This window comes from Puma concolor, chromosome D2 (genome assembly GCF_028749965.1).
Source record: "Puma concolor isolate L17-30 chromosome D2, mPumCon1.1.hap2, whole genome shotgun sequence".
Classification (NCBI taxonomy): Eukaryota; Metazoa; Chordata; class Mammalia; order Carnivora; family Felidae; genus Puma; species Puma concolor.
Genome location: NC_141677.1, coordinates 26,125,799 through 26,153,788, shown reverse-complemented (window position 1 = coordinate 26,153,788; position 27,990 = coordinate 26,125,799). Strand labels below are relative to the sequence as shown.

At 42.8% G+C, this 27,990-nt stretch overlaps 1 long non-coding RNA gene and 1 other non-coding gene across 2 annotated transcripts; one reads left to right on the top strand and one right to left on the bottom strand.

The window, feature by feature from the left end:
- LOC147575955 (uncharacterized) lies at positions 1 to 27,875 on the bottom strand. The gene is made up of 4 exons (XR_015241986.1): positions 27,590 to 27,875; positions 25,468 to 25,605; positions 5,331 to 5,453; positions 1 to 989 (listed from the first exon to the last, which is right to left on the bottom strand). It is a non-coding gene; the product is annotated as an uncharacterized LOC147575955 (long non-coding RNA).
- On the top strand, positions 17,486 to 17,796 carry LOC147575956 (signal recognition particle RNA). Its single transcript, XR_015242120.1, has one exon.
- Positions 27,876 to 27,990: the final 115 nt, after the last annotated feature.

The window sequence follows — 27,990 nt, the reverse complement described above, 5'->3', positions numbered from 1 at the left end:
AGCGGGGGAGGGGCAGAGAGAGAGGGAGACAGAATCTCAAGCAGGCTCCGCACTGCCAGCACAGAGCCCGATGTGGGGCTCAAACTCATGAACCGCGAAGTCATGACCTGAGCCGAAGTCAAGAGTCCTACCCTTAACCAAATGAGCTACCCAGGTGCCCCAAGGCTAATTCTTAATAGACTTTTTATTCTTAGATCCCAGCATAGTATGTTTGTGAATGAAAGAGACACTTCTTAAGAACCAGCAGCAGGTAACTATTTCCTAATAAGATTCTTCACCGCATTCCATCGTGTGGGTCTCTTCCGCTCACACCAGCCAGTTCTTCAAACACCAGCTAGGTGTCCTACAATTCAACTCCATTCTGACACTACCTACCCGGAGAGAGCATCAGATCCCACAGGTTCAGGCCTCCTCCCTGACTTCAGATGCCAGTTGCAAGTCTAGGTTGTCACCTGTGCTTTGAATGAACTGCCTATAGACTGGACATTCTAATGACCCCCTCCCTTGGGCTTAATTTGCTAGAGTGGCTTATGGAACTCAGAGAAGCATTCTACTTACTAGATGACTGTTTTATTATAAAAGCATATGATTCAGGAATAGCCAGATGAAGAAGGTGCATAAGGCAAGGTGTGCGAAAAGGATGCAGAGCTTGCATGCTGTCTCCAAGCACACCACTGTCTGTATGTTCACCAAACCAAAAGCTCTCCAAACCCCCATCCTTTTGGGTTCTTACGGAGGCTTCATTCTGTAGGCACCACTAATTAAATCATTGGCTATTGGGCATTGAACTCAATCTCTAGCCCCACTCCCCTAGTGGGGAGGGGCTCTGGCTGGAGGCTGAAGCCTCCAACCCTCCACCACTGGGTAGGCTCCTCTGACCACGGCCTCAGTCCTTCCAGGTTTTCCAAAGGTCACCTCATTAATGTAACAGAAGACACCTTTATTCCTTCCATCACAGGAAATTCCAACAGCTTTTAGGAGGTCTGTGCCTGGAAGAGAGGAAAACCAAATAATATTTCGCATTATAATTACCATTACCATGAACCACATAAATTAAATGTTTTTAAGTCTTCATGGCCAAGTTTTTAAAGCTGTTCTGAATTTCAGATCATTTCTAAATGAATTTCTTCTAAATTAAGAGATAGTTTATTGACATTTCCTGAGCACTCTGCAAATTCTAATGTGTGCAGTCACCATGGTTTTTTACCTGACCGTAATATGGCTTAATATTGTTTTGAAAAATGTATCTGTATCTGCCCTAGTTGCGTTCATTGTGCTGAGAGAAATACCCTACATGAATTTTCTGTTTCCAAAGTTAATTTGGCAAACATCTGCTACAAGAAAATGGTCCAGATGGTTTTTGACATGTAGTGATCATAAATAAGTGGTCCTTTTCCATATTGCGCAGTGTTTGCTGTAGTTTTCTACTAAAAGGATGTGGTTTTTTGAAATAGGAAAAAATTTACTTAATCTCACGGCCACCCAAGGCACATGGAAGCATATGTGACTCGTGTGTCTGAATGCCAGACCACGTGTGATGGATTCAAATGGGGTCACATTGCCAGGAATATCTCCTATGTTGCTGACCCCTGACTCTGGTATTTCAATATTACCATGTGCTTTACGCATATTATCTTAATCTGGCCAACAATCCTCTGTGGTAGGTATTATCATCTCTACTTCTAAATGAATAACAGGCCAAGGTTATTAGTAAGTGGTAGAGCAGCTGACGCCAAAGCCCATGTTCCTAACAGCCACACCCTCTACATGCCAGTGGTTTTGGGGCATCCCCTACCAGGTTGCATTTCCAGCGGACATGCTCCTGGGTGACGGTTATCATCCAGACTGTCTTCACCTGCAGAGTTGCACAAAGGCACCTTGCCACACCCCTGAAGCCCCCTGCCCGTCCCCTCCCTGCAGGCAGAGTGGCACATTCGTGCCAGCCCTCCGAGCTCTCTGGCACAGAACTACTGCACGAGTGCAGAGCATGCCTTTCTCACCCAGTCCAGCGCCCCTCTTTACCACCCAAATGGCAGCTTATCCCAATATCTCACAGAGATATTGAAATCTCAATATCTTCTGAAACCCCACCTCTCGCAACACCAGACCAGAGGACTAACTCTGAGACACATGCCCTGTATCCCCCTCCCCAGGGAGCCAAGGTCTCTATCCTCCGTTAGCCAGAACCCACTAATCACCTGACTGCTGCACTCCAAGCTGGGTTAAGAGGCAAACAAGCATCACGATATCACAGGAAATGTAACCAGATAGAGAATTCTGGACTTACCCAAATTCTCTCTGTGAAGGGTGGCATGTGGTTGGAGGGGATACATTAATGAGTAACTTGGGGACAGTGAGATCCCACAGTGTGGAAAGATAGTAGCTAAGTTGCCTGTTAAGAAACGTGGGGTCTAGTTAGCCTCCGAGTGTGACTTCTGGAAGGTGAGCAAGTTTTGGGCTAGCATGGAAGTGCTCTTGATAACAGGGAAGAGGCTGAGGGGCGCTGTCTCCCCCCCACAGAGTGCTTAAGGTTTTCCCAAATGAAGGGATCTGAACAAATACTTAAAGCACAGGAGTTTGAGGGGCGCCTGGGTGGCTCAGTCCGTTAAGCGTCCGACTCCAGCTCAGGTCACGATCTCGCGGTCGTGAGTTCGTGCCCCGCGTCAGGCTCTGGGCTGATGGCTCAGAGCCTGGAGCCTGCTTCCGATTCTGTGTCTCCCTCTCTCTCTGCCCCTCCCCTGTTCATGCTCTGTCTCTCTCTGTCTCAAAAATAAATACAGGTTAAAAAAAATTTTTTTTTTAATAAAAAAAAAAAGAACGGGAGTTTGAAGACACCAAACTGAGAGCCTGGGAATGCCACACAAGCCTGCCCTATAGTTTCCAGCAGTAGGTACGGCCTGGGCTGCTGCTGTCATTCCTACCTTCCATATAACTCTTTATAGAAATTTTTAATTTTCCTAAACTTAGCTTTTTTTTTATTACTTTCTTTTTTTTTTAATTTTTTTTTTCAACGTTTATTCATTTTTGGGACAGAGAGAGACAGAGCATGAACGGGGGAGGGGCAGAGAGAGAGGGAGACACACAGAATCGGAAACAGGCTCCAGGCTCTGAGCCATCAGCCCAGAGCCCGACGCGGGGCTCGAACACCCGGACTGCGAGATCGTGACCTGGCTGAAGTCGGACGCTTAACCGACTGCGCCACCCAGGCGCCCCTTTTATTACTTTCAATATTTATCTCCACCTAACAGGTAAGAGACCTGACGTGTAGAGATATTAAATAATTTGCCCAAGGTCCTCCAACTAACAAATGGCAGAGCCACTGTGAGTGAACCTGTAAAGGAAATCGATCAAGAATATTTGGGCAGAACTGAATACAGGGGATGAGAGTAGAGCTATTGAAGAAGGGTCAGAAGAGTGAGAGAGGGCCAGGGGAGCAAGGCACGTAGCAGAAACAGCTTGCATAACAGTGGAAATGTCAGAAGAAAGCCCCAGAGTGGAACTTTGGCCTACAGGACAATCCAGCCTACCACCTGTTTCAGTGTAGCTTAGTTTTGCAAGCTACTAAGCTACACTAAGGTGTTGGGTTTTTTTTTAAGTTTATTTATTTATTTTGAGAGAGACAATGCATGAGTGGGGAGGGGCAGAGGGAGAGAGAGAGAAAGAGAGAGAATCCCAAGCAGGCTCCATGCTGGCAGGGCAGAGCCCAACTCGGGACTCAAACTCACAAATCGTGAGATCATGACCTGATCAGATATCAAGAGTCAGACACTTAACCAAGCCACCCAGGTGCCCCATGGCTTTTGTCTTTTTTAATGGTTGAGGTGGAGGGAGAAAATCAAAATGAGAATCATATTTTGTACCCAAGAAATCACAAAATTCAAATTTTACTATCCAAAACTCTTAGTGTCCAAAAGCTTTATGGCACATTGACACATCCATTCATTAACATATCGTCCCAGGTAAATGGCAGAGTAGAGTAGCAGCAACAGAGAATCTGGCCCCAAAACATAAGGTATTTATTATCTCGTCCTTTAAGGAATAAATTGGCCAACCTCTGGGTCAGAGCAGAGGTCCCTCTCTAACAGCAGACAGAGATGAAATTTTACCAGTTCACAGAAGAATATAAAAAATAAGTATAAAAAAGTAGATTTTTCATAAAGTTAAACTTAATTTAAAATTGTTTAATGTCTGGTTTTTTTTGTTTTTTTGAGACAGAGAGAGACAGAACATTAGCAGGGGAGGGGCAGAGAGAGAGGGAGACACAGAATCCGAAGCAGGCTCCAGGCTCTGAGCTGTCAGCACAGAGCCTGACGCAGGGCTCGAACTCACGGAGTGTGAGATCATGACCTGAGCTGAAGTCGGACGCTTAACCTACTGAGCCGCCCAGGTGCCCCTAAACTTACTCAATTTAAAGAACTCCTTTATCCTAAGATGCCATCCTTCCTACTTTTTATTGGAGCAAAAAGATGTTCTTTCTGTTATTCAGTGATAGTGAGTGACAGTTTGGATCCATTTAATCTCTTCATCTACCCTAGTTGACACAGATGGAAGAAGCAATGTCTTCTCTCCCCTCTCTTGCCTTTTCCTCCGCTTCTTTTTTTGGCATCTGTCTATTCCACCCACCCTTTCTCCTTCTTCCCAGGTCCCACACTGCCCATCTTCCTCAAGGTTAGTGACCTCAAAAAAAATTCACACTCCACAGAAATAGCAAAGGAGAGATGTTCCAGGTTATCTGCCATCTTTGTTGAAAGGTAAGTGTCTAGTTTCATATGATTAAGTCCCAAGCAGTTCAACTGCTTTATAAGCCAGTTTTTCCTCTCAGCTCAGCAAAAGAAGCAGCTTCTGTATCTTATCATCAGAGCATGGAGCTCCCTACCTCTCCCATGTGGCAGGCGCTTAATGAATGTCTGTGCTGAGTTTTTAGGAGTTGATTCTAAAAGTATCCATTTTAGGCTGTTGAGTGATCCTGATTGAAGTTTCTGTCAAAGCAGACAGAAAGATTGCCTCCCCAGATCAAGCCAGATATACATTCCTAGGCAAAATGATAATTCTTATGTACATGTAATCTTTTAAAAAAACATGTTGTAGCTTTTAAAAACAAAAAACAATTTTCTATCAGAGTAATATATGGAGAAATGCACAGACCATAAGAGTACAGCTCAGTGAGTTTTCCCAAACTGAACAACACTCTTGTAACTAATTTCCAGGACATTTCCAGCCCCTAGCATCCCTCTGTGTGCTCCATTCCATCCACCACCCCAAAGGATTAAAAAAGTATCCTGACTGTCAACAGCATAGATAAGTTTTTCCTGTTTTTGTACTTTACGTACATGGAATCACGCAGGATACTCTCTTTTGCGGCAGGCTTCCTTCACTGCAGTGATGGGGAGGCGGGTGGGGGAAAAGATGGTCTCCCCCCACTGGAAAGAGTGTAGTATCACTGATAACACATGCTGGCAATGAAAAAGAAAAACAGATTTTTAGTGTTATTATTGTTTTTAAATTCTCTACAGACAATGCACACCCTTATTGTCTACACCGGGAGTGAACTACGTCCACCACCACTTGTACCGGTACACCACTGTTTCATTTACCATTACTTTTATTGATTTATTTCTCTGGACTCTCCACCCCCAATGTGGGGCTAGAACTCACCACCCCGAGATCAAGAGTCACTCCACTGACATAGCCAGGCGCCCCTACCATTACCTTTAGAAGATGTATTTATGTGGTTGTGTGTAAATGTAGATCATTCCTTTTCATCGCTACATAAGATTTGATCGGGTGACTACAATACTGATTTATTCATCTTTTTATTTCCCCCCTGAGGGACCCATGCATGCAGTTATCACAGAGCACTTCCTGCCCTCGGGCCTCTTGGACCTTCTTGACCTGTGTGTCTAGGGCACGCTCCAGCCCAGAAGGTCATCTTCCTGGAGTTAAGGGTTATACCCCTGCACTACTCACGCCTATAGGGAAAGGTTGTTTGAGATAGACCCCTTGCCCCCTGTGCTCATGGGATACACAGGGCCTCTCTGAGAGTCATGTCTAGCAGGTGGGTTTCCTTATTCATTATTCCATTTTATTTTTAAAGTTAATTTTGAGAGAGAGAGCACGTGTACAAGTGCGTGCGATTGGGGAGGGGCAGAGAGAGAGGGAGAGAGAGGGAATCCCAAGAAGGCTCCACACTGTCAGCGCAGAGCCCAACGCAGGGCTTGATCTCACAAACCATGAAATCATGACCTGAGCAGAAATCAAGAGTCAGACACTTACTGACTGAGCCACCCAGGTGCCCCATGATTCATTTATTTTTGATGGGCATTTAAGGTAATTTCTACATGTAACTATTATGAACAGTGTAACTCTAAACATTTTTGCGTGTCCTTTGGTGAACATACGGGGGTATTTCTGCTGGATAAACACCTAGGGGTACATGTCTACTCCTGGGTCATAGGGTCGGTGTATGTTTAACTTTGATGAGCTTGCCAAATGGTTGCACCAATTTACCCTTCTACCAACAACGTATGAGCACACCTGCTGTCCCACACCCTTGCCACCACTTGGCATTTCTGTCTTTTCATTTCGGCCGTTCTGGAAAGTGTGTTGTATATATCCAAACTTATAAAATACAGGCAAGTACCTAGAAGACCAGGGATATTAATTTCTTCAGAAGGGATCCACAAGAGAAAGGAAAATATCAAATTCATATGAATACAAGAAAACTTAAAAGATCAACTCTACGTTAAAGGAAAACAGCCATCAGAAGTAGAGGGACCTATGGAAAGAAATGATGTTAATTTAACAAATATTTATTGAAGACATGTTGTTATGTACTGAATTATGTCTCCCCTCCCCTTACAAATTTCATGTTTAACATTCAGGCCCCAAAATGGTCACATCTCACTTACATGGGCATCAACAAGCTTGAGCCATCAAAGCAAAACTACGAATGATGAAAGGGTAACAAAAGGGAATTATGAATGGAGCTTAATTAAAGCTTATAATGAGGGGCACCTGAGTGACTCAGTTGGTTGAGTATCCAACTCTTGATTTTGGCTCAGGTCATGATCCTACAGTCATGGAACTGAGGCCAACCTTGGACTCTATGCTGGGCATAGAGCCTGCTCAAGATGGTCTCTGACCCTCTTCCTCTGCCCCTCCCCTCCCTCAAAAGAAAGAAGGAAAGAAAGAAAGAAAGAAGAAAGAAAGAAAGAAAGAAAGAAAGAAAGAAAGAAAGAAAGAAAGAAAGAAACTTATAATGAAACTTATTATAATAATAATTAATAATTGGCTTATAAAAAAAATCCTTCCTCTGTAAATTGTAGACCCCTATCCAATCCTCATGAAAGTAGACAGAAAATAGATGTTTTATTCAGAAATTTACACATACCTCAAAATGTACCTATAAACAAAAATTCCAGAACCATGAGAACTAGTATCTAATGCTAAGAAAGTCAGCCAAAACTTCAACATTCCAACTGTAAATGGATTCCAAAACAAATTAATTTTTTGAAAGAATCTGACAAAATTTGAAAATAAGTATATTTATTAACTTAAGTGAAGAGTGTTTCATCTTTGTAAAGCAAGAATTTGTGAAGCAAACAAAAAAATAAGAAAAGGCTATATGAGAAAGAATGAATTTTCAATCTTAGAAGCAAAAATGGAGTCACTGAATTTAGGAATTCAATAACCAGGAAAATTCCAGCCCAGACACACAAAACAAGAAAATTAGTGAATTAGGAGATAGTAGTAAAAAAACTTATCCAGAACACAATACAGAGATACAGGCATAAAAATATGAATGATGAAAAAGTAGTTAAGAGGGGTGCCTATAAGCATCCCACTTCGGCTCAGGTCATGATCTCACAGTTCGTGAGTTCCAGCTCCATATCTGGCTCTCTGCTGTCAGCACAGAGCCCACTTCGGATCCTCTACCTCCTCTCTCTGCCCCTCACCTGTTCACACTCTCTCTCTCTCTCTCCCAAAAATAAATAAAGACATTAAAAAAAAAAAAAGTAGCTAAGAGAAATGAGGGTTTAGGCACCTGGCTGGTTCAGTCGGTAGAGTATCTGACTCTTGATCTCAGGGTTGTGAGTTGGAGCACCACATTCAGTGTAGAGATTGCTTTAAAAAAGAGAGCAGGGGTGGGGTGGTGCCTGGGTGGCTCAGTCAGTTAAGCTTCCAACTCTTGATTTCAGCTCAGGTGGTGATCTCACGGTTCATGAGTTCAAGCCCTGAGTCCAGCTCTGCACTGATGACACACAGCCTGCTTGGGATTCTCTCTCTTTCTCTCTCTCTCTGCCCCTCTCCCATTCATAGTCTCTCTCTTTTTCTCTCTCAAAATAAATAAAAAGTTTTTCAAAGGAGAAAGAGAGAAAGAAGTGAGGGACAAACTGAAGAACTTTGATGTATGCAATGATGCCTACTTCACAAACTGAAGGTAACTTAAGAGAAGCAATATTTAAATAGATAATAATTGAAATTTTTCCAAACTTGCAAAAGGGTATCAGTCATCGGAGCATAACTTCGATCCAAATTATCAACCAGGAGATATAAAAAATAAAGCCATGCCTAGACATATTATAATTTACAAGCCATCAAGGATAAAGAAAAACATATTAAAAGATTCAGAAGAGCAGACACATTTTCCATAAAGGAATGATAATTAGACTGACGGTAGATTTCTCATCAGCAATAAGCATTGCCCTAGAAATGTATACCCAGCCAATATATCACATAAGAATAAGAGCAAAGTAAAGAGTTTTAGAAGAATACTAAGCTTGAGGGTGCCGGGTGGTTCAGTCAGTTAAACATCCAACTTTGGGTCAGGTCATGATCTCACCATTAGTGAGTTCGAGCCCTGCATGAGGGGAGCTCGAGCCCCCCTTCTCTGGAGCCCAGCTTGAGGCTTCACGCTGTCAATGTGGGATTCTCTCTCTCCCTCCCTCTCTCTCTCTCTTTCTCTGCCCTTTGCTCACTCGCACCCTCTCTCTCTCAACAACAACAAAAAATCTCTCTTGTTTAAAAAAAAAAAAACAAAAAACACCACTTAGCTCTTTGAGGAAGATTGGTCCAGATGAAATGGAGCTAGTTCTGCCCAAAGGCTCCTCCTGCAGCTCCTGACTCCTTGGTGTTTACTCTTGCAGAGAAACAGGTGGGTCAGGAAGCCCCAAAGCCATGGCTTTTAAAAGATAGAGAAGGACACTCAAGGAACCAACCGGAGGTGGTGAGTTAGAATTACTCTAACCAGCCAAACTGTAAAATGTTTGGAGGTGGTGCCTGCGGATTTGATCAGAGGCACAAAGAGAAAGAATCTTAAAGGAAAAGGAGCAGTCCAGATGCCCACCAAGACTCCAAGAATCACTACAAGAAAAATTCGTCATGGTGAAGGTTCTAAGACATGGGTCATTTTCAGGTGAGGATTCACAAGCAGCTCATTGATTTACAAAGTCCTTCCAAGATTGGTAAGCACATTACTTCCACCAGTATTGATTCAGGAGTTGAGGATGAAGTCATCACTGCTGATGTTTAAATCAACCTTTTTTACAAAATTGATTATCCGCTCTTCATTTTTTTTAATGTTTATTTATTTTTGAGAGAAAGAGCACAAGAGCGGAGGGGCAGAGAGAGAGGAAAGACACAAAATCCAAAGCAGGCTTCAGGCTGACAGCACAGAACCTGACACGTGGCTCGAACTCACAGACCACAAAATCATGACCTGAGCCAAAGTTGGATGCTTAACTGACTGAGCCACCCAGGTGCCCCTGATTATCAGTTGTTAAAAGAGAAAAGAAGACACTAACGGTTTAATATCCACAGAATCTCATGAAGACAATAATCAGAGAATACATTTCAGTAAGAATAAAAGTGAAGAAGAAGGAAGTATAGAATTAAGAAAAAGCAAAAGTGGAAAAAAATGACAAAATGTGTTAGTAATTTTAATTAATGAGTATGACAAATAATAATATCTCATTTATATGTTAAAAAAGAACAAAAACAACAAAAGAACAAATAGAGCACAACCATAACAAGATGGGAGTGAGGGTGAATAATGTGTGGTCAAAATGTGGTAAATATTTGGGAGGGAAACAGAACTAGTGAATAACTGTATCTATTTAGAGAAAGAGATAATTAAATCTATGTTTTTAAATTAAGTATTGGTACTAAATTAGAAACAAAATCTGTAGTTTATAAAACATCAAAGAGGGAAAAAAAGAGGAATATAAAAAGCTTTATCAATTCAATGTAATAATAACAATAGCAAACACATAGAGTTCTTAAGTGCCAGACATTGTAGTTGAGGAAAGAAGGGGAAAGAAGCTATAAAAGAGGTAATACACAGAAAACACAAAATAAGATGTTAGAAATAATTCCAGGGGCTCCTGGGTGGCTCAGTTGGTTGAGCGTCCAACTCTTGATTTAAGCTCAGCTCAGATCCCAGGGTTGTGGAATGAAGCCCAGCGTCGGAGTCCACGCTGAGTGTGGAGCATGTTCAACATTCTCTCTCTCCCTCTCTCTCTCTCTCTCTCTCTCCCCCCCCTCCCATGCTTGCACTCTCTCTCTCTAAAATAAAAAAAGAAAAATAAATTTTAATTCAAAAAACTCCCCCATATGCATTCCTAATGTCTGAATTCTATATTTATAATTTCTAGCTATGCAGAGAACCTGAGAATTTCAAATTAACATAAGGACTTCATCACAAGGCAGAGAGGTTTTCTCATGGCCTTGTGATGATCTATCCCAAAAGATATAAAGGAAGACCAGAGTAAAGAATATATGAAAAGATGCTCAAAAATACTAACAGCCAAAATAGTACAGTATACAATTTAGGGGAATCTAGGTGGCTCAGTCAGTTAAGCATCCAACTCTTGATTTCAGCTCAGGTCATGATCTCACCGTTTGTGACATTGAGCCCCCCATCCCCATCAGGCTCTGCACTGACAGCATGAAGCCTGCTTGGGATTCTCTCTCTCTCCCTGCATCTCTATCCCTCCCCACTTACCCTCACTTCTCTTCTCAAAATAAAAAGTAAACATTTTTTTAAAGTACAATATACAATTTAAAACAAGATAATTGGCAAAAATTATTTAATCCAACGATACCAAATGTTGCTGAGGATTTGAATTTGCTGGCGGTGGCGGAAAATAACATGAGTGAGCAATCTGACGTCTAGGAGATATGTAAATTAGCATATCCTTCAAGCTAGCAATTCCTCTATACTTCTTTTAGGTATATATATGTTCTATAATATATAACTAGACAAGTACCAGGATGATGATTGTTCTGTCATCTGCAATAGCAAAAAAGAAAAAGAAAGAAAAGAAAATTTTAAAAATCATCTCAGGGCACCTGGGTGGCTCAGTCTGTTAAGCAGCCGACTCTTGATTTCAGCTCAGGTGGTGATGTCATGGTTCCTGAGATCCAGCCCCACAACAGTCTCCAGGCTCTGGCTCCAGGCTCTGCACTGACAACAGGGAACCTGCTTGGGATTCTCTGTCTCCCTCTCTCCCCTGCTCCTGCATGCAAGCGCTCTGTCTCTCTCTGTCTCTCTCTCTGTCTCTCTCTCTCTCTGTCTCTCTCTGGTGCATGGATGCGCTCTCCCTCTCTCTCTCAAAATAAATAAATAAATAAATAAATAAACTTTAAGGGGAAAAGAAAAAAAGCTCCTTTGGGAGGTAATTAGTTCCTGAGGGCAGAGCCTTCATGAATGAGAATTAATGCCTTTATGAAAGAGGCTCAAGAGGGCTCCTTTGTCCCCTTCCACCACGTGTGGATACAATGAGAAGTCTGTGACCTGGACTAGGGCCCTCACATGACCAGGCTGGCACTCTGTTCTCAGACTTTCTGCCTCCAGAACTGTGAGTAATAAATTTCTATTGTTTATAAACCGCCCCTCTCCCCTGCCCCGTGCTGTTCCGTCATAGCGGCCCAAAGGCACTAGGGCATGTAGTAAGTATATATGCTATTGACAAACACCCTCTAGGCAGGCAAGGAGGGGAGTGGAATTGAGGACAAGTACACAGGGGATTTCAACTAAATCTGTACATTTCCACATGTTTTAATCTGAGCAAAATTTATTATGTTAAAAAGGGGGGTTCTCTTTATCTTTGAAATTCAAATGAGGCCCTGAAGCCAGAGACTTGCTAGACACATTTCTGCAGAATTTTATAGAAATTGACCAAGCTGGTCCTTTAAATATCAGTCCCTGTCCGTTATCTCCAGCCATTTTACGAGAAGGCCATACATTCATTGAATGGGATTTCTTGTTTTTTTTCCCCCTCCCATAATCAGGTGCTTCTCACTCACACCCAGGCCAAGAGAAAGGCTCCACGTAAACCAGTCACAGGGACCAGGAGTGCCTATAAGGGAGTAAATCGCCGTCTCACCTTCTGGCTGGATGTTTACAGAGCCCTCACATCGCAGGTGCTGGTGCTGCTTGGAGACCAAAGAGGAAAGCAGAGAGAGTTCTAAGGAAAGCCAACCAGCATCTGCAAGCATTTGTCGGCATCTGCACCTGGGCTCTTGCGCCCATCTGGAGAATTCCAAACGCAGAAGACTGGCTGGAGCAGTGCGGTTACAGGGTGGAGAGGGAGGGCCGACTGGACGGGAAGGCATTTGGCAGGAAAAAGACACATGGTGTTTTCCTGTTGACCAAAAGGACCTGCAGGGAGCAGGCATAAGCCATCCTGAAGAGACCCTGCCACCCAAGAACACTGCTTCCTGAGGCCAAGGTCCCCGGCGGGAAGAGGCAAGAGGCAGTGTAGGGTGACGCCTCAAAGAGAGCAAAGGCCGAGTGTGGATTTCAAGAAGCCAACTGGAGAATACTTGAAGAGTGTGAAGCATTCACGGGTTCTCCAAATAACCCACATCCTCACCTGAAGAACCTGTACTTGGATGTTTAGGTTAATGGAGGGAATGAGTATCAGCTAGCATTAACCGAGGGAGGACTATATACAGTATCAGCTAAATACAAAGATATTTTTTGCTCCTCTTTAACCCACATGCTGGACCCCATGCTAGAGCAAATTAGAAAGCAAAAAAGGAGCAAGAAAAGTCAGAAAAAAAACCCTGAAAGAACAACCATGATCTCCTTCCTCACAGAGTCAGCAGTATGAGGAGGTAAAAAGATGGCATTCGAGCTGCGTATGAGATTGGACTGAGCTTTTTCACATCTCCTACAGCCAAATGTGAGCTCTGGGATCTGGCAGAGCTCAGTCACAGAGGGAGGAAGGGAGATTCAGCAGTGGGGTGGAAAGCCCATGGGAAGAAAACATTCTTTCTCTTTGGTAGCTCCCTGAGTTTAGCCCAGGGCTAGTAGTAGTGACACAAATGGGGCAAAATGTTACTATTTAGTAAAGCTAGACGGTGGGTGTTTCAGCCAGCCTTCAAGATGGTCCCAAAGATGGCCGCCTCCTGTTTTTCACCCCGTCTATAGTCCCCTGCCACATGGTACCAGGTTCAGGAGTGACCAATAACGTACAGTAGAAGTAAACCATTCCTTGTGAAATTAGATTCTAAAAAAGACTATAGCTTCCCCCTCTCTCCCTCCCGCCCTCTCTTTCTCCCTCCGGCTCCCTCCCCCTCTCTTGCTCTGGGGGAAGCCAGTCCTATAAAGAGGCCCACACTTTCAGAAACCGAGCCTCTGGCAGACGGCCTGCAGGAAGCTGAAACCTGCCGACAAACAGGCATGAGCTCAGAAGCTGTCTTTCCCTCCCCGGTTAGGCTTTGAGATGCCTGCCCAGCTTAGGCTTGCCAACAGCCCCGAGGGAGAGAGACGCTGAGCCAGAACCACCCAGCTGAGCCACTTGCTGACTCCTGACCCTCAGAAACTGTGTGAGATAATAAATGTTTGCTGTTTCAGCTGCTGCACTGGGGCAATTTGTTATACAGCAGTAGATAACTATTACAGCAAGTGCATAAATGTTTGATATACTGACTTTATGTTCTTCTGAAAGCCTCAACTATTTCATAATAATTTAATATATATCATGAAGATTTTTCCCATGTTCGTCATCCTGAAGCTAAAGTAAAGGGATTTTTAAGGGGTGAGCACACTGTCTCTAACTTGGATGAAAGTTTTTATGGTCCTCTGAGAACACTCTCATAAAATAAACCATGCTTTGGAAGTAAGAAATGACCTGAAATGAGTTACTCTGAAATCCAATTACTAAAATAGTCTACAGGGGCACCAGGGTGGCTCAGTTGGTTAAGTGTCCAACTTCGGCTCAAGTCATGATCTCATGGTTTGTGGGTTCAGGCCCCACATCCAGCTCTCTGCTGTCAGCTCAGAGCTTGCTTCAGATCCTGTGTCCTCCCTCCTTCTGCCCCTCCCCATTCTCTCTCTCTCTCTCTCTCTGTCTCTCTCAAAATTAAATAAACATTGGGGCACCTAGGTGGCTCAGTCGGTTGAGTGTCCGACTTTGGATCAGGTCATGATCTCACAGTTCGTAGGTTCAAGCCCCACATCAGGCTCCGTACTGACAACTCAGAGTCTGGAGCCTGCTTCAGATTCTGTGTCTCCCTCTCTCTCTGCCCCTCCCCCACTCATGCTCTGTCTCTCTCTTCTCTCAAAAATAAATAAACATTAAAAAATGTTTTTAATTAAATAAGCATTTTTAAAAATAAATAAAATTCTACAGAATCAGTGGGTCGCTGGTACCACTGGGAGTGCTAGTTAATACTAACATAGATCTAGAAGGAAGCTACTGAAGAGAGAAAATAAGCAACATGACTGCAATGCTCCTTACTGACACTAGATGGTGACAAAGTTTTATCATGCAATTGAATTTCACTGACCTCATTTGGCTGGGGTGAAAGTCCTTTAATGAGCATACCTCAAAGAAAGCAAAGGAAACATTTACTTAATTATGACTTAGTAAATACTATTTTAGAATTATTTCTAAGTGGGAATTAAAACTGGATTGCTTGTATTGATTCCTGACCTAAATACATTTTTTAAAGGAGGAAAATTAATTTTTTTTATGTTTATTTATTTTGAGAGAGGGAGGAGGGAAGACAGAGAATCCCAAGGAGGCTCTGGGCCGTCAGCGCAGAGCCAGATGCGGGGGCTGGAGCTCACAAACCGTGAGATCATGACCTGAGCCAAAATCAAGAGTCTGATGCTTAACTGACTGAGCTGCTCAGGTGCCCTGAAAGGAGGCAGTTTAAATGAAGTAAATGTATCTATTGTTCACTTTATAAAAATAAATAGTAATTTTAATAACTGTACTCTTAGCATGCATTCAGTTATTCCTTAGCATACCTGAATTTTGGGATAATTTACATAGAGTTGAGTCATAGTTTGCTTTTGAAAGATTAGTACTTATAAATCAAACCAGGAGAGCACTCCAATAATAATTACAATACCTTTTCATTCCTTTCCTTCAAAATATTTCCTGTGATAAGAGGTTGCCTAACTTAATAATTAAGAGCACGGACCCTGGAACCAGACTGTAAAGGTTTAAATCCTACCTCTATTTTGGGTTGTATCTCAGTATCCACCTCATAAATGAGTCACAAGTGAAATAGTATATGTAAAGCACTAAGAATAATACTTACAATTTAGAAATGCTATTTAAACATAAACTATTATTATTATTCCACAGAAGTTCCCTCTGTCTGAGGTAGAAAGTGCTATGGAAATATATAGCAAAAACTGAAACTTGAAATCTAGGTCAATTTCCCAATGTTACACAATCAATGGAGTCAAAGTCCACAGATAAAAGAGACAAACATTTGGAACTGCACTTTACTGTTGACATAGAAAGTGTGCTTCCAAAGCACGGGCATAAACTAGGACTGGAACACAAACCTGTAAATCTGAGCCAATGAACCTTCCCACTGCACCACAACAGATAATTCTTATTTATTGGCTGAAGAAACTCCTAAAAAGACACGTCCTTGGCAATATTGGCTGCAAGTTAAGTGACAGATGAAATCTTGAAATATTAACAAACACTTCTGTCTATCTGCGTTATTTTAGTTATCACCACCCTCTACCTCATGGGATGTTCTGCCTTAGCTGCCTCAGAGAAGGAATGATACCTCAGAACCCAGAAAAAGAAAACATTTTTTTCTTTTTAAGTTTTTATTTGAATTCCAGTTAACACACAGGGTTGCATCAGTTTCAGGTGTACAATATAGTGATTCAACAATTCCACACAACACAGGTGCTCATCACGACAAGCGCACTCCTTAATCCCTATCACCTATTTCACCCATCCTTGCCCCCTCCCCCCGTGCCCCCCCCCCCCCCCCCCCCCGCCGTCCCCTCTGGTAACCAACAGGAAAAACAAAATATTTGTAAAGCTTGGCCCAGGTATTAAGGCAAAATATTTAGAAGGAAACCTGACATGTTAGAACAGAGCTCCTCATACTGTTAATACTCAAAAAGATTCTGATAAGGAGGAATAGGGAGATTCGAAAGAAAAGCAAAGACACCAGTGGGCTCCTAAGAAGGGCCCCTAGGCTGATCTCACTCTTATCCTAAACTGAGCCCTCTGATTGAGGCTGGGAGAGGAATGATAAAACTCCCAGATATGTTTGGGGATTCTAGAGCAAAATATTCTGCCCCCTCTTTAGGTGGAATCCAGAAACTAGGACTCTATTCCACCGTGTATAGGAGTAGGCAGAAAATCTGTATGCTCTATCTAGGCAGATGGTCCTGTGAGTCCCCCAGAGTTCTCAAAGCCACAGAGTGGCGTGGTGGCAGCAGAATGATGCCAGAAATGCAAGAGAAGTGCAGAAGCAGAGTTTCCCATGGTGCAGCTGGTAAGGAAGCATTAGAATATCACTAACACAGAGCTGCAGCCGCTGAGAAGCAACAGACAGGAAGAGGCTTGGCCATCAGAAACAAAGGGGACACAGCAGGAAGCACCCCGGAAAGTGGGTGTGTCCTTTAAGATACTGGCTCAGCTGCTTTCACAGAGACCAAAATAACGGAGCCTTAAGGAGAGAGAACACTCATTTCTATCACATACAAGGTCAAAGCAGCAGTAGCCCAGAGAGCTGGAGCTGCCCCACTCTACCAGGTCATCCAGGAGCCCAGCGTTCCTTTTCTCTTACTGCTCTCCACCCCGCTGGAATATTGCCCTCCTGCCCTCACAGAAACAAACCGGGCTCATCACCACGTCTCCATTCCAGCCTTGGAGAAGAGGAAAAAGGACCACGGAAAGCTGAGGGCCAGCAGATGTCACTTAAGGGCATGACCCAGAGGTTAACACATCATTCCCATTCACCTCCCATTGACCGGCCCTTAGACACATGTCCATACCTAGCTTTAGGGGAGCCTGGGAAATGTAGTCACTGCGTAGGCAGTCATGCACTCAGATAAGAATAAGATGGTTTTTGACTAAAGAAAGAGAAAACGGATACCTGTAGAGATAGGTGGTGATCTCTGCCGCTGTCCATATCTCATGAAAGCCTGGGGGGCTACAGACAAAGGACAATATTGTCCACTTTCAAATGCCTCTGGCCGGGCGCCGTGGCCCGGCGCGGTGGCGCACGCCTGTGGTCCCGGCTACTCGGGAGGCTGAGGCAGGAGGATCGCTTGAGCCCAGGAGTTCTGGGCTGTAGTGCGCTACGTCGATCGGGTGTCCGCACTAAGTTCGGCATCAGTATGGTGACCTCCGGGGAGCGGGGGACCACCAGGTTGCCGAAGGAGGGGTGAACCGGCCCAGGTCGGAAACGGAGCAGGTCAAAACTCCCGTGCTGATCAAATGCCTCTATTCTTCGTAAGTCCATAGATACTCTGAATCTTAAATGCGACCCTGGGTAGGTAGGGGAGGCCTGCAATTTAACAAATTTAAGTCTCTTGCACTCAACAGAGTGGAAACATAAAATAGAAATTAAATTCAACGATTGAAAAGATGAAAGATATATTTTAGTACATCTTAGTTTGTGGACTGACATTTACAGCAACTATTCTTAATCCATACTACTTAAATATGCTTGAAAAAATAAAGCTGTCACACTGTACAAAACCTCGACAAATTGTGATTTCACGATTATTATGATATAGTAACAATTTAACAACAATGAAGACCTTGCTAGATATATTTTTAAATCTTCACTATTCAAAACAGTTCTGCCAAATTTATTTATCCATTTTATCCCCAAATTCCTATGCAATTTATTCCCAAACTCCTTTCCGCAGATGGCTAAAACAGGTGTGGGCACATAATCAAGAGCAGTCCGTCTGTAGACGGGCCAGTGCATTTCAGATGGCTTTAAACAAAGGCTCTGCCTAAACAGATCATGATGATAAACAAGACAATAAGACTGTCCCTCTTGGACATCTGATCCTGAAATAGATTGCAGAGAGTAGGATAGAACTAATCAGAGAAGCAAAGAAGTCACAGAATCAGGCCATGAGTCAGCAGCAAAGGTCTCAAGGCACCATCAGTTCAATCAGCTTGAGGTGTGAGATAGAAATCATCAGTACTTGGGCCTGTGAACTCAAAGGCAATTGATATGCTTCCCTACATTTTCTCTTTTTTCTCACAGGCCAGTTGGAGACATGTATCTAGTTCCAGCCCACGAAAAGTGAAAGGTGTCATGTATCACTTCTAGCTCCAGGTTGTGAGACCCAGGGGGAGCCCTCCAGTCCTTTCCATTCTTTGTGCAATGACTTTGGAAGCCATGTTAATATGGCCACATCACAAGATGAAGGGGCCCGGGGTCTTCGAGTGGAAGAAAATCTCTACTGACTACATCGTTTTGTGTGGGCAAGAAATACATTTTTGCTGCATCAAGTCCCTGAGATTTTAGAGCTGGTTTATTGTGGCAGCTAATGGCTAGTTATCCAGACTAATACAGTAACGAAATGTTTCAGTGTTTCCCATATGATAATTATTCTGGTGATAATAATTGCATGGTTGCAACTTGTTGTTAAAAAGAACCAGTAAGTCTGGAACGGTTGTTCACAACTGGTGTTTGTCCTCACCATGGCGGTATCCATTCTGATCATGCCCTTGCCATCTCCTTCGGTAAACATTTCACATATTGCCCTGCTTATGGGGAAATCCTATTTACTGTGTCCTCCAATTTAGACTCTAAGTGAAAGGTTAAAAATGTAATGTGTATTTTTAAGTTGTAAGTCAGAAACATTAAATTAATGGATCAAATCTGAGGCTTACTATTTACATTAGACAAAAAGATAAAAAGCTTAAATACAGGGGAAGAAAAGGAGACCAACTCAGAAGAAAGGAGAATAAAATCTTTATGTCTTGAGTTAGTGAGATCAAGGGGAAAAAAACTGAAAAGAGAAAATGGCTCTCCATGCAGGAGGAAATGCTTTTATATTAGGTACCCTTCAATTATTCTAGTCTGTGAAATCATGGCATTCCAAGAAGAGAAATCATTTCATCTTGCTTCTTAATAATTTACCTGTGCCTATTTGTTATTGCACATCACTTGAATACATTTAGAACAAGAGTAATGTATTTCATATACATTCCTGAAAATAAAATTCATGTTTCTTATGCAGGTAAAATAGGAAAAGAGGTCATCTAACCACTAAAATGAATGTTTTAAAGGATTAAATCCCATTTTCGTTTGGTTCTCCCTCAAGATAAAAAGATTGCCTAACACTTTAGCACACAGAGAACAAAGGATCTCTCAAGTTGCTTTTGTCTTTTGTGGACTTATGTTGCAATCATTATAGTATTATAGAACACATATGTATCCAAATAATAGAAATTTGATTAAAATGTATATTACCTTGTACTATATAAATCTGTAACATTTAATTATATATTAAAATAATATTTCATTTAATATGCTGATGATATAAAAGGCCACCATTATTACAAGGCAAAATAAAATTCTCAAGTTTATATATATATTCCATTTATAACCTGCTTTTCCTACAAGGCTAATAACATGAAATCAATTTCATGTTATTCTTCACATGAAATCATTCACATGAAATCAGTGTGGATTTAGATAATAAAAGTATGTTTAACCAATAAAAGAACAGGTCGATTAACTTCCAGGCCAAGAGTTGATTGGGAACCTGAATATGACTAAAATTATTTTCCTGAAATTTACCCTCTCATAGGGCATTTCTATATTGAAATACCTTTCAGGTCGATAGTACGTTGCTGCAGCTTACAACACACTTTTAAATACACAGACCCTCTGAACATCTCTGTGAGATAGAGAAGACAGAAAATTCTTACATTCTTAAGGTCCACGAATTGACCCTCTTCAAGTTGAATTCAGTCCACAGACCTGCACATCTACTTTATGAGACTCATAATTTCTTTTTTGTAATTAGTTACCAATCTTGAGAAGTTTCAGACTTTCACATTAAAAAAAAGAAAACTAAATTCGGGGCGTCTAGCTGGCTCAGTCCATAGAGTGTGGGACTCTTGATCTCCTAGCTTGTAAGTTACTCAAAAACATAATCTTTAAAACAAAAAAACCTCTCTGTCCCACAGGCCACAACAAGTGGCCTCAGCTGAGGTGGGTAGAGGCTGCCCTCTTTTTGAAGAATCTGTCTCTTCAATTCACTCCAATCCCCACTACTGTTTATTACCCGCCCCCCCCCCCCAAGACCGATAACAGAATCGGAGGCCGTTTATCTTGCTTTGCAGGGCCTCCTTCTCGCTTACACGTGGCCCGCCTGGCCCCCAGGGGTCAGTGGGAAAAGGAGGCCCCGTCAGTCCAGGAAAGGTGGGGATGCATTGCTCCGAGGAGAGGCTGGTGGTGTTTGTTGGAAATGCACACAGCTGAATTTGGAGATAACTTAGAAGGTTAAATATGGAAAAGACCTTCACACATCATCTCAGACTCATTGTACAGAAGAGGAAACTGAGGTCCCAGGGGGCCCACTGACTTGCACCACATCACACCGCGAATTTACAGAAAAGCCCAGCCCTGAGCGCAGGCCTTTTAACTCCAGGCTGGAAAAAGAAACAGGAAAAAGAAACAACTACAGAGAAAGGAAGGAGAGTAGGAACGAGTTCTCCCTTCCCCCTCCCCCAGGCTGTGGCAAGCAGCCAACTGCAGCTCACTGCATATTTAATTTAAACCTTTGTCTGCCCTGGCAAGGACAAAGTACAATCTGTTTTATGTAAAAAGTCTTCCCCGAGGAAAGCCTCGGCCTCCAGCTGCGAAACTGATTGATGTTCTTAAAGCCCCCAGGAACCTCTTCTGGGACCCGAGGTTGCGGTTTCCAAAAAAAGAGTTTGTGAAAAGGGAAGCCCTGAAAACAAAATTTTTTTCCCCTTTATTGTGTTTCTCTCAATCTGGGAGAATTAGACTGAAACATGGGGGGGGGGGTGGATCATGCAAATAAAGACTATATTTTTAAAGCAGATTTCGGAGCTCCACCTGGGAGGGGCTCCGGAGGCAATCTGCTGGGGGAAGAAGACTGGAGACGGGTCTGGAAGCTTTATTTGCATAGCGAGCTCTCTGCTTTTACTTATTACTTAGATTGCTCATTCCAACCAATAAAGCTACGAAAATGTTCTAAAGACGCTTTAGCCACGCTTGGTGTTGTATTTGAAATACGTGTGAAGTGTCCTAATAGACAGGAAAATCCATTTTATTTTGAGAATTCTGCGGTATTCCTGATACCCGGTTAGGGAGACCCTGATTTGGGATGACCTTTCTTGTGCAACCAAGGCCAGTTTTGAAATCCAGTCCTTAGGTTGCCTCAGAGTGCTCCTGGATGAATTGGGGTCAGGGGGATCTCCTGCCAGGTTTCTTTCCATCCCTCGTGATCTCTACGCCAACTGGCAGCCTAGGGCCCCGACAACACGGCAGCGCCCCCAGTTCTGGAGTGGGCAAAACGACTGCAGAAGTTCTGAGAGTAACCCCAAAGGACCAGCCCTGGCCCTGCCCGTGGGCCCTTAGTCTCACCTGGAGCAGAGGGCGTGTCAGTCTGGGAGGAGCACATAGGTTAAGGTTCAAGGGCCTGCCTTCACCTTGTACTTCAGGGGGCTGAACTTCAGTTTAGAGCTAGAACAAAGCCACTACCAGATCAGGGCTAAGGAGCTTGGGCTGATCTTGGCATAGTGCCAGGACCCAGAAACCATTGCCATGAGCACCAGCTGGCTCTGGTCCCAGGAACATGTGCAGCTGCCGTGGAGGCCAGACTGGGCCCGCAGACTGTCACCGGTGCCAACCGCTCCATTAGGCCTTCAGGGCTGTGCTCTCCGGCAGGCTCACGCCCAAGGTCCCATGTATTTTGGCATCAGCCTGCCTTCAGGTATATCCGGAGGTGACTGAATAAACCTTCAGAAAAGCCATGTGACCTGCTGGCTCTGCTCTGGACATTACCCTGTTGTTCTAAAAATCCGCAGAGGGCAAAGTGTATAGTTGCAAATCTCTGAAGTGTGTTGGCCCAAAGAAAATGAAAGAATCAACTATTTCCCTTAACTCCATGTGGGCTAATTTAGGGGCCTGTCATTAGTACAAGAGCAACCCTCGAGCCACGGCTGTGGAAAGAGGAATCCTACCTCATGTGCCCTAACAGTGGGGGCAAATCAATGATCAGCCATCTACACAGCTGTTTCTAGACGTGCTTCCTGGTATCCTGAGCACGCCGCTTTAGTAACAAAGTTAACAGCAATACAATCAAATTGAGAAAAGGCCAAAGGAGGGGGGCGTTATTTTAAAAACTATTCTACTGTTCCATTTATCAGTGGCCATTCTCCAAAGCCAAGTTTCCTGACCCGCTGGGAACTTGTTCCAAAAGATCAAGCTTCTTTTCCTAATTTTGTTCCCTTCCAAACTCATTTGGCCCTCTCCAGCTTGGGTACAAATTCCAGCATTTTCACAGGCTGTACCTAGTCCATGTTTAGATTCTCTTTCATCAGGGAAAATCCTATATAATTTCTTGGTAAACTTTGGCCTTAAGGCATGCTCCCTAATGAGAATTAAGGTCAGGATCCTACAGAGAGGCCAACAGGATCAGTCCCATGGAGAGCAGCCCAGTGGGGCTTAAGCTATAAAGACAAATAAGACAAGATCTCTATGCTAGGGAAACTCATAATCTAGGGGAGGCCATGGATATGTTGCTTAACAAGGTGATAAGTGTGAGCTAGCAGTGTGAACCAAGTGCTATGGGAACGGAAAGGCAGTAATGATTAATTATGCTGGGTGTGGGGATTAAAGCTCTGGGACTGTTTCTCAGAGAGAGTAACAGTTGAGCTGAAACGTAAAGGAGCAACGGGCTTTGATCATGAGGAAATTGAGTGGGCAGAGTGCTCCATGAGACGCATTCCAGGAAGAAGTATGGTGCACGAGTCTTCCAGACACTGAGGGGTGATGATATACAAAATGTTTGGAGCCCAGAAGATCATCTGCTATAGCTAAAGTTTATGGTACAATGTCAGGGCAACACAAGAAAGACTCAAGAGTTAGCTTCATTCAGATGATGACTATATTGGAAAACAAACTCCATGGACTTTCTCCTGAAGGCAGTGGTGAAGCATGTGAAGGCAGTTTTAAGCAACTGGCTAGGAAAAGAGTTTAGGTTAGAGTGGGTGCCAAGCTAAATTTTCTAGAAATGACTCTGGGAGGTCACTTTAGGCAGCCTGGACAGGCCAGCTGGATCAGGGCCCTCCCCCTTCTCCTAGTGGGATGGGCTCCTCCAACTCAACTCAGCTTCCTATATAGGACTGTTGGCTTCCTCCCTCAGGCCTCAAATCTCCAAAGCTGCAAAACTGGCTCTTCTGGACATCCTGAGAACACTTAACACTATTAAACACCCTGCCCTAGTATCTGTTTGTACCCCCATGGACGAGTTGTTCTCTCATTTCCCCTTTATGGAAAGCAACAAGGATATAGGGTCCTTTGCCTGGAATATACACCTTCCATATTCCAGTATGCCTTTCCTTAGATCAATGAGAGGTTAAGATCACAGACTTGTGCCATTCCTGCCGACACTTTCTTAGTAAGTTTCTCAGTAAAGTCTGTTTCTAAAACCATGCCATAGAGTATTGTAGAATGCTTTCTGACCACGTTGACTTCTGAAGGTACCCATATTGTACCATAATGGGATGTCCTAGGAATGGAGTAAGACATTTCCCACTGTCAGTTAAGACTCTGTGTTGTAACAAAAAATCCAACTAAAACTGGCTTTAAAATTGAAGGCAATTTTTGGTTCTTGTAACTTTTGGGTGGACATAGGTCATCCAGTGTTTCAGTGATGTTATCAGTGGCCCATTTCTCTCTGTCTCTCCATGCTGCCTTCTCTAGTGTCAGCCTCATTCTATGGCTGACTTCCTAACAGTTGTAGGAAGGCTGCCAGTCAAAATTAAATCTTGAATGTTCACATCCATTGGCAAAGAGGGCTTCCAGACCAGCATTCGAAGCCAGTGTCCTGAAATCCATCTAAACTGGATAAGCTCATATCATGTATCTGTGCTCACATCAATTCATGTATTCATTTAACAAATATCTGTTGTCTACTACTTGTTAGCCACTGTTGTAGATTCTGGGCCATTGAAATAACATTGAATGACAGATGGGGTCAAGCCAGTTGGTACCCACCACTAGAACTGGGAGTATGTTCAATTTCCTCCAAAGCATAGAGATTGTATAGGGGTAGAAATAAATACTTGGATAATTTGCTGTGCTATTAGGAGGTCGGGGGGAGAGAATGGATATTAATTAGGTGACCAAAGTAAAAGTGTGGTCCATGGATTGGCATTATTGACAACAGTTAGGAGCTTGCTATAAAGGCACAATCTCGGGTAGTACCTGAGTTCTGCTGGGTCAGAATTTACATTTTAAGAAGATCCCTGGTGGGGAGGGGGACACCTGGGTGGTTCATTCAGTTCAGCATCTGACTTCGCCTTGGGTCATGATCTCACAGTTCACGAGTTCAAGCCCTACATTGGACTCACTGCTGTCAGTGCAGAGTCCGCTTTGGATCCTCTGTCCCCCAATCTGTGCCCCTGTCCCACTTGCGCACATGCTCTCTCTCTCTCTCTCAAAAATAAACATTAAAAAAAAAGATCCCCAGGTGATCTATTTGAACATAAAATGTTGAGAAGCACTCATTTACAGGATAGATTAAAATGTTATGATTGGGGCTGTAAGGGAAAGAAGTTGGAGAACAAAGCAAACGGTCTCTGTAGCAGACACAGGACGCGATGACTACCAGCCCATGACAGTTCTCCCAATGGGAACTGTGCAGTCAGCCCCTCTGTCAGAGAGGATGATTCACCCAAAGGGAGATATACCTGCCAAGGTGGGCCAATTAATGGCTCATTCTTCTAGGTATTTGAAACACGAATAGGGAGAAATGGGTATAGAAGACTGTTGGGGCAGTCTCAAGTTGATAGAACCCTATTGGGTCCAGAAGTACCTAATCTGAGGACCCCCAAAGTGCTCTGAGACTTGGTTATTTGGCAACTACTCTGATTCATCCATCCTGAAAATATCCCCCTTTTAGCTTAAATTAGCCAAAAGGGGCTTTTATTGCTTGTCATGGAAACAGTCTTAACTTACATTGTTTCGATTTTCTCAGTATAGTCATCATCATAGATGATGAGAATGTTTGGTCGGCCAGGAAGACCAAAGTTAATCCATTTCACCAACACAGTGTCTGAGATGCAAACGTTGCTTTTCTCCTCAGCCTCGGTTGACCTGCAATACAAGCCATGCATGCTGAATTTCATACATTATTGACATAAGCATAAAAAGCCATCTTTGCAGTATTTTTTTAAAATTCTACATATTTTGAAATGCTCATGGGTTTCATAATAAATGTTCCATTTTGGGTTTACTTTTTGTATATAAATTAATGTATCCTTCTAGAAAGATCAATCCATGTGTCCTCTTTAATCTGACCATCTATTGTTAACTTTTTCCCAAATGCAGCTGCCTTTTATAAATATATCTACCAAATGATTGTTGTTATACCAATTTTTCTTCTTTTACATGCAAAATGTTTTCAATCAAATGTTGGCTAATAGCTAGGCTGTTTGGAAATTAACCATCCTAATAGATGGGAACAACAATATAAGCATTTAAAGCTTAATTATTCCTCCAGGCCCACTATGAGAAAATCAAGGCCTTTTTTTATTAGTCTGATTCTGTATTCCTTGGAGTATTTCATCTTATTCTACAATATTCTCATTTTCTTCTTCTATTTCAAAAAAAGAAAACAACCCCAATACAACAAAACAACGAGGAGGTCACATCTTACAAGGAACAAACATGACATCACATAGGGAAGTGAGTCACTGTGCATCAGACTGGGAACTGAGTCAGGACTAAACTGACTCACATCTTTCTGGGCCAAGAACCAATTCTAGTTATATCATGTTGGAAAATGACTCATTTACTACCTTTATTAGGTCCCCTCAACGTCGAATCAACTGCAAATTGGAACAGGTCTTATGAAACTCAGGTGGCTCTGCTTGAGCCATTACTCTCTGGTACACAGACAATTTGTGTGTATGAAACTCACCGGTTGTCTGGCCACAAGCGCTCAGAAGACTAGTTTGATCAACAGTGTATTGCAGTGATCTGCACTGACCCCATCTAATTTTTTTTTTAACACTTATTCATTTTTGAGAGACAGAGAGGATGGGTGGGGAAGGGGCAGAGAGATAGGGAGACACAGAATCCGAAGCAGGCTCCAGGCTCTGAGCCGTCAGCACAGAGCCCGACACGGGGCTTGAACTCACAAGCTGTGAGATCATGACCTGAGCCGAAGTCAGACGTTTAACTGACTGAGCCACCCAGGTCCCCAAGCTGACCACATCTAATTTTAGTACATGTGCTGCCGAAGCGAGCACCCGAGCAAATCACATCTAAATAGAAGAGTATGCATAATCTTTGTAGTCTCTCTGTAAGCACATCTGTAGATAATCTCTTTATTGGTTGACTGAAAATCTGTTCTCTTTCACGTGTCTTTAAAAAATTGTTTGTCATGGCAAATAATCTGAAAAGGCAAATAACTAGTCAGCACTTTTGTCAGTAGAAGGTGAAAGTTCAGTAATAGTTAATAGCGGTCTTTTCTGCCTTTTAGATATCTCTGCCACTAAACCGAGCAAAACAGAAGGTTGCAGTGGTAAAGTACTCCCGTTAAAATTGGAAAGGAAGACAAGGAAAATTAGAGCTTCAAAATCATAGGATAATTCCCGAAGCATCTTCAATAAATACATTATTAGGAACTATAAATATTATTAACCTCGAGAAGTCTAAAATGGATATTGTTTCTAGCAGAATTCCCTAACTAGCTAATCCAGCCATAAACATATACAAATTTCATATATATATCCAGAAGTTTTGCCAATACTGCTGCCACTCTCTCATCCAACAGTTGGCGAGGACAGAACGTCAGCTGCCCCCTGTAGAGAGGACATTCAGAGTCCCTCCAATAATCTCCAGCTCTCCAAGCTCCCCACTATTATCTCTCATCACAGCCAAGATCATTTCTCATTATTTACTTGATCCCTGGTAGGCATTTGAAAATTTATTGTTTTAATATTTATTTATGTTTCAGAGAGAGAGACAGAGACAGATACAGAGCACAGGTGGGGGAGGGGCAGAGAAGGAGGGAGACACAGAATCAGAAGCAGGCTCCAGGCTCTGAGCTGTCAGCAGTGGGGCTCGAACTCACAAACCGTGAGATCATGACCTGAGCTGAAGTTGGAAGCTTAACAGACTGAGCCACCCAGGTGCCCCGCCTGGTAGGTATTTGAGTTTGCAATCCCTGGTAAGTAGATTCTAAAATCTTCTTCACTATTAAATAATGAAAAGAAATAGAAACATTTAAAAGAATATAAATATTCTAAAAGCTTATTCATATTGCAGCTTGGCCAATCTTATATTCAATTCTTCAATTAGATCTTTCTTTAATAAACATGTTCCCAGGATTTTGTTTGTGCAAGACAGTATGCTCGATGCTATACATAAAAATATAGGCTACTGTCCCTTGCCCTCAAATTGCTTATGATGTAAGTGGACAGGTCACAAAGGCATGGTCTTTATTTAAAATTCTATCTTCAGGGACACCTGGGT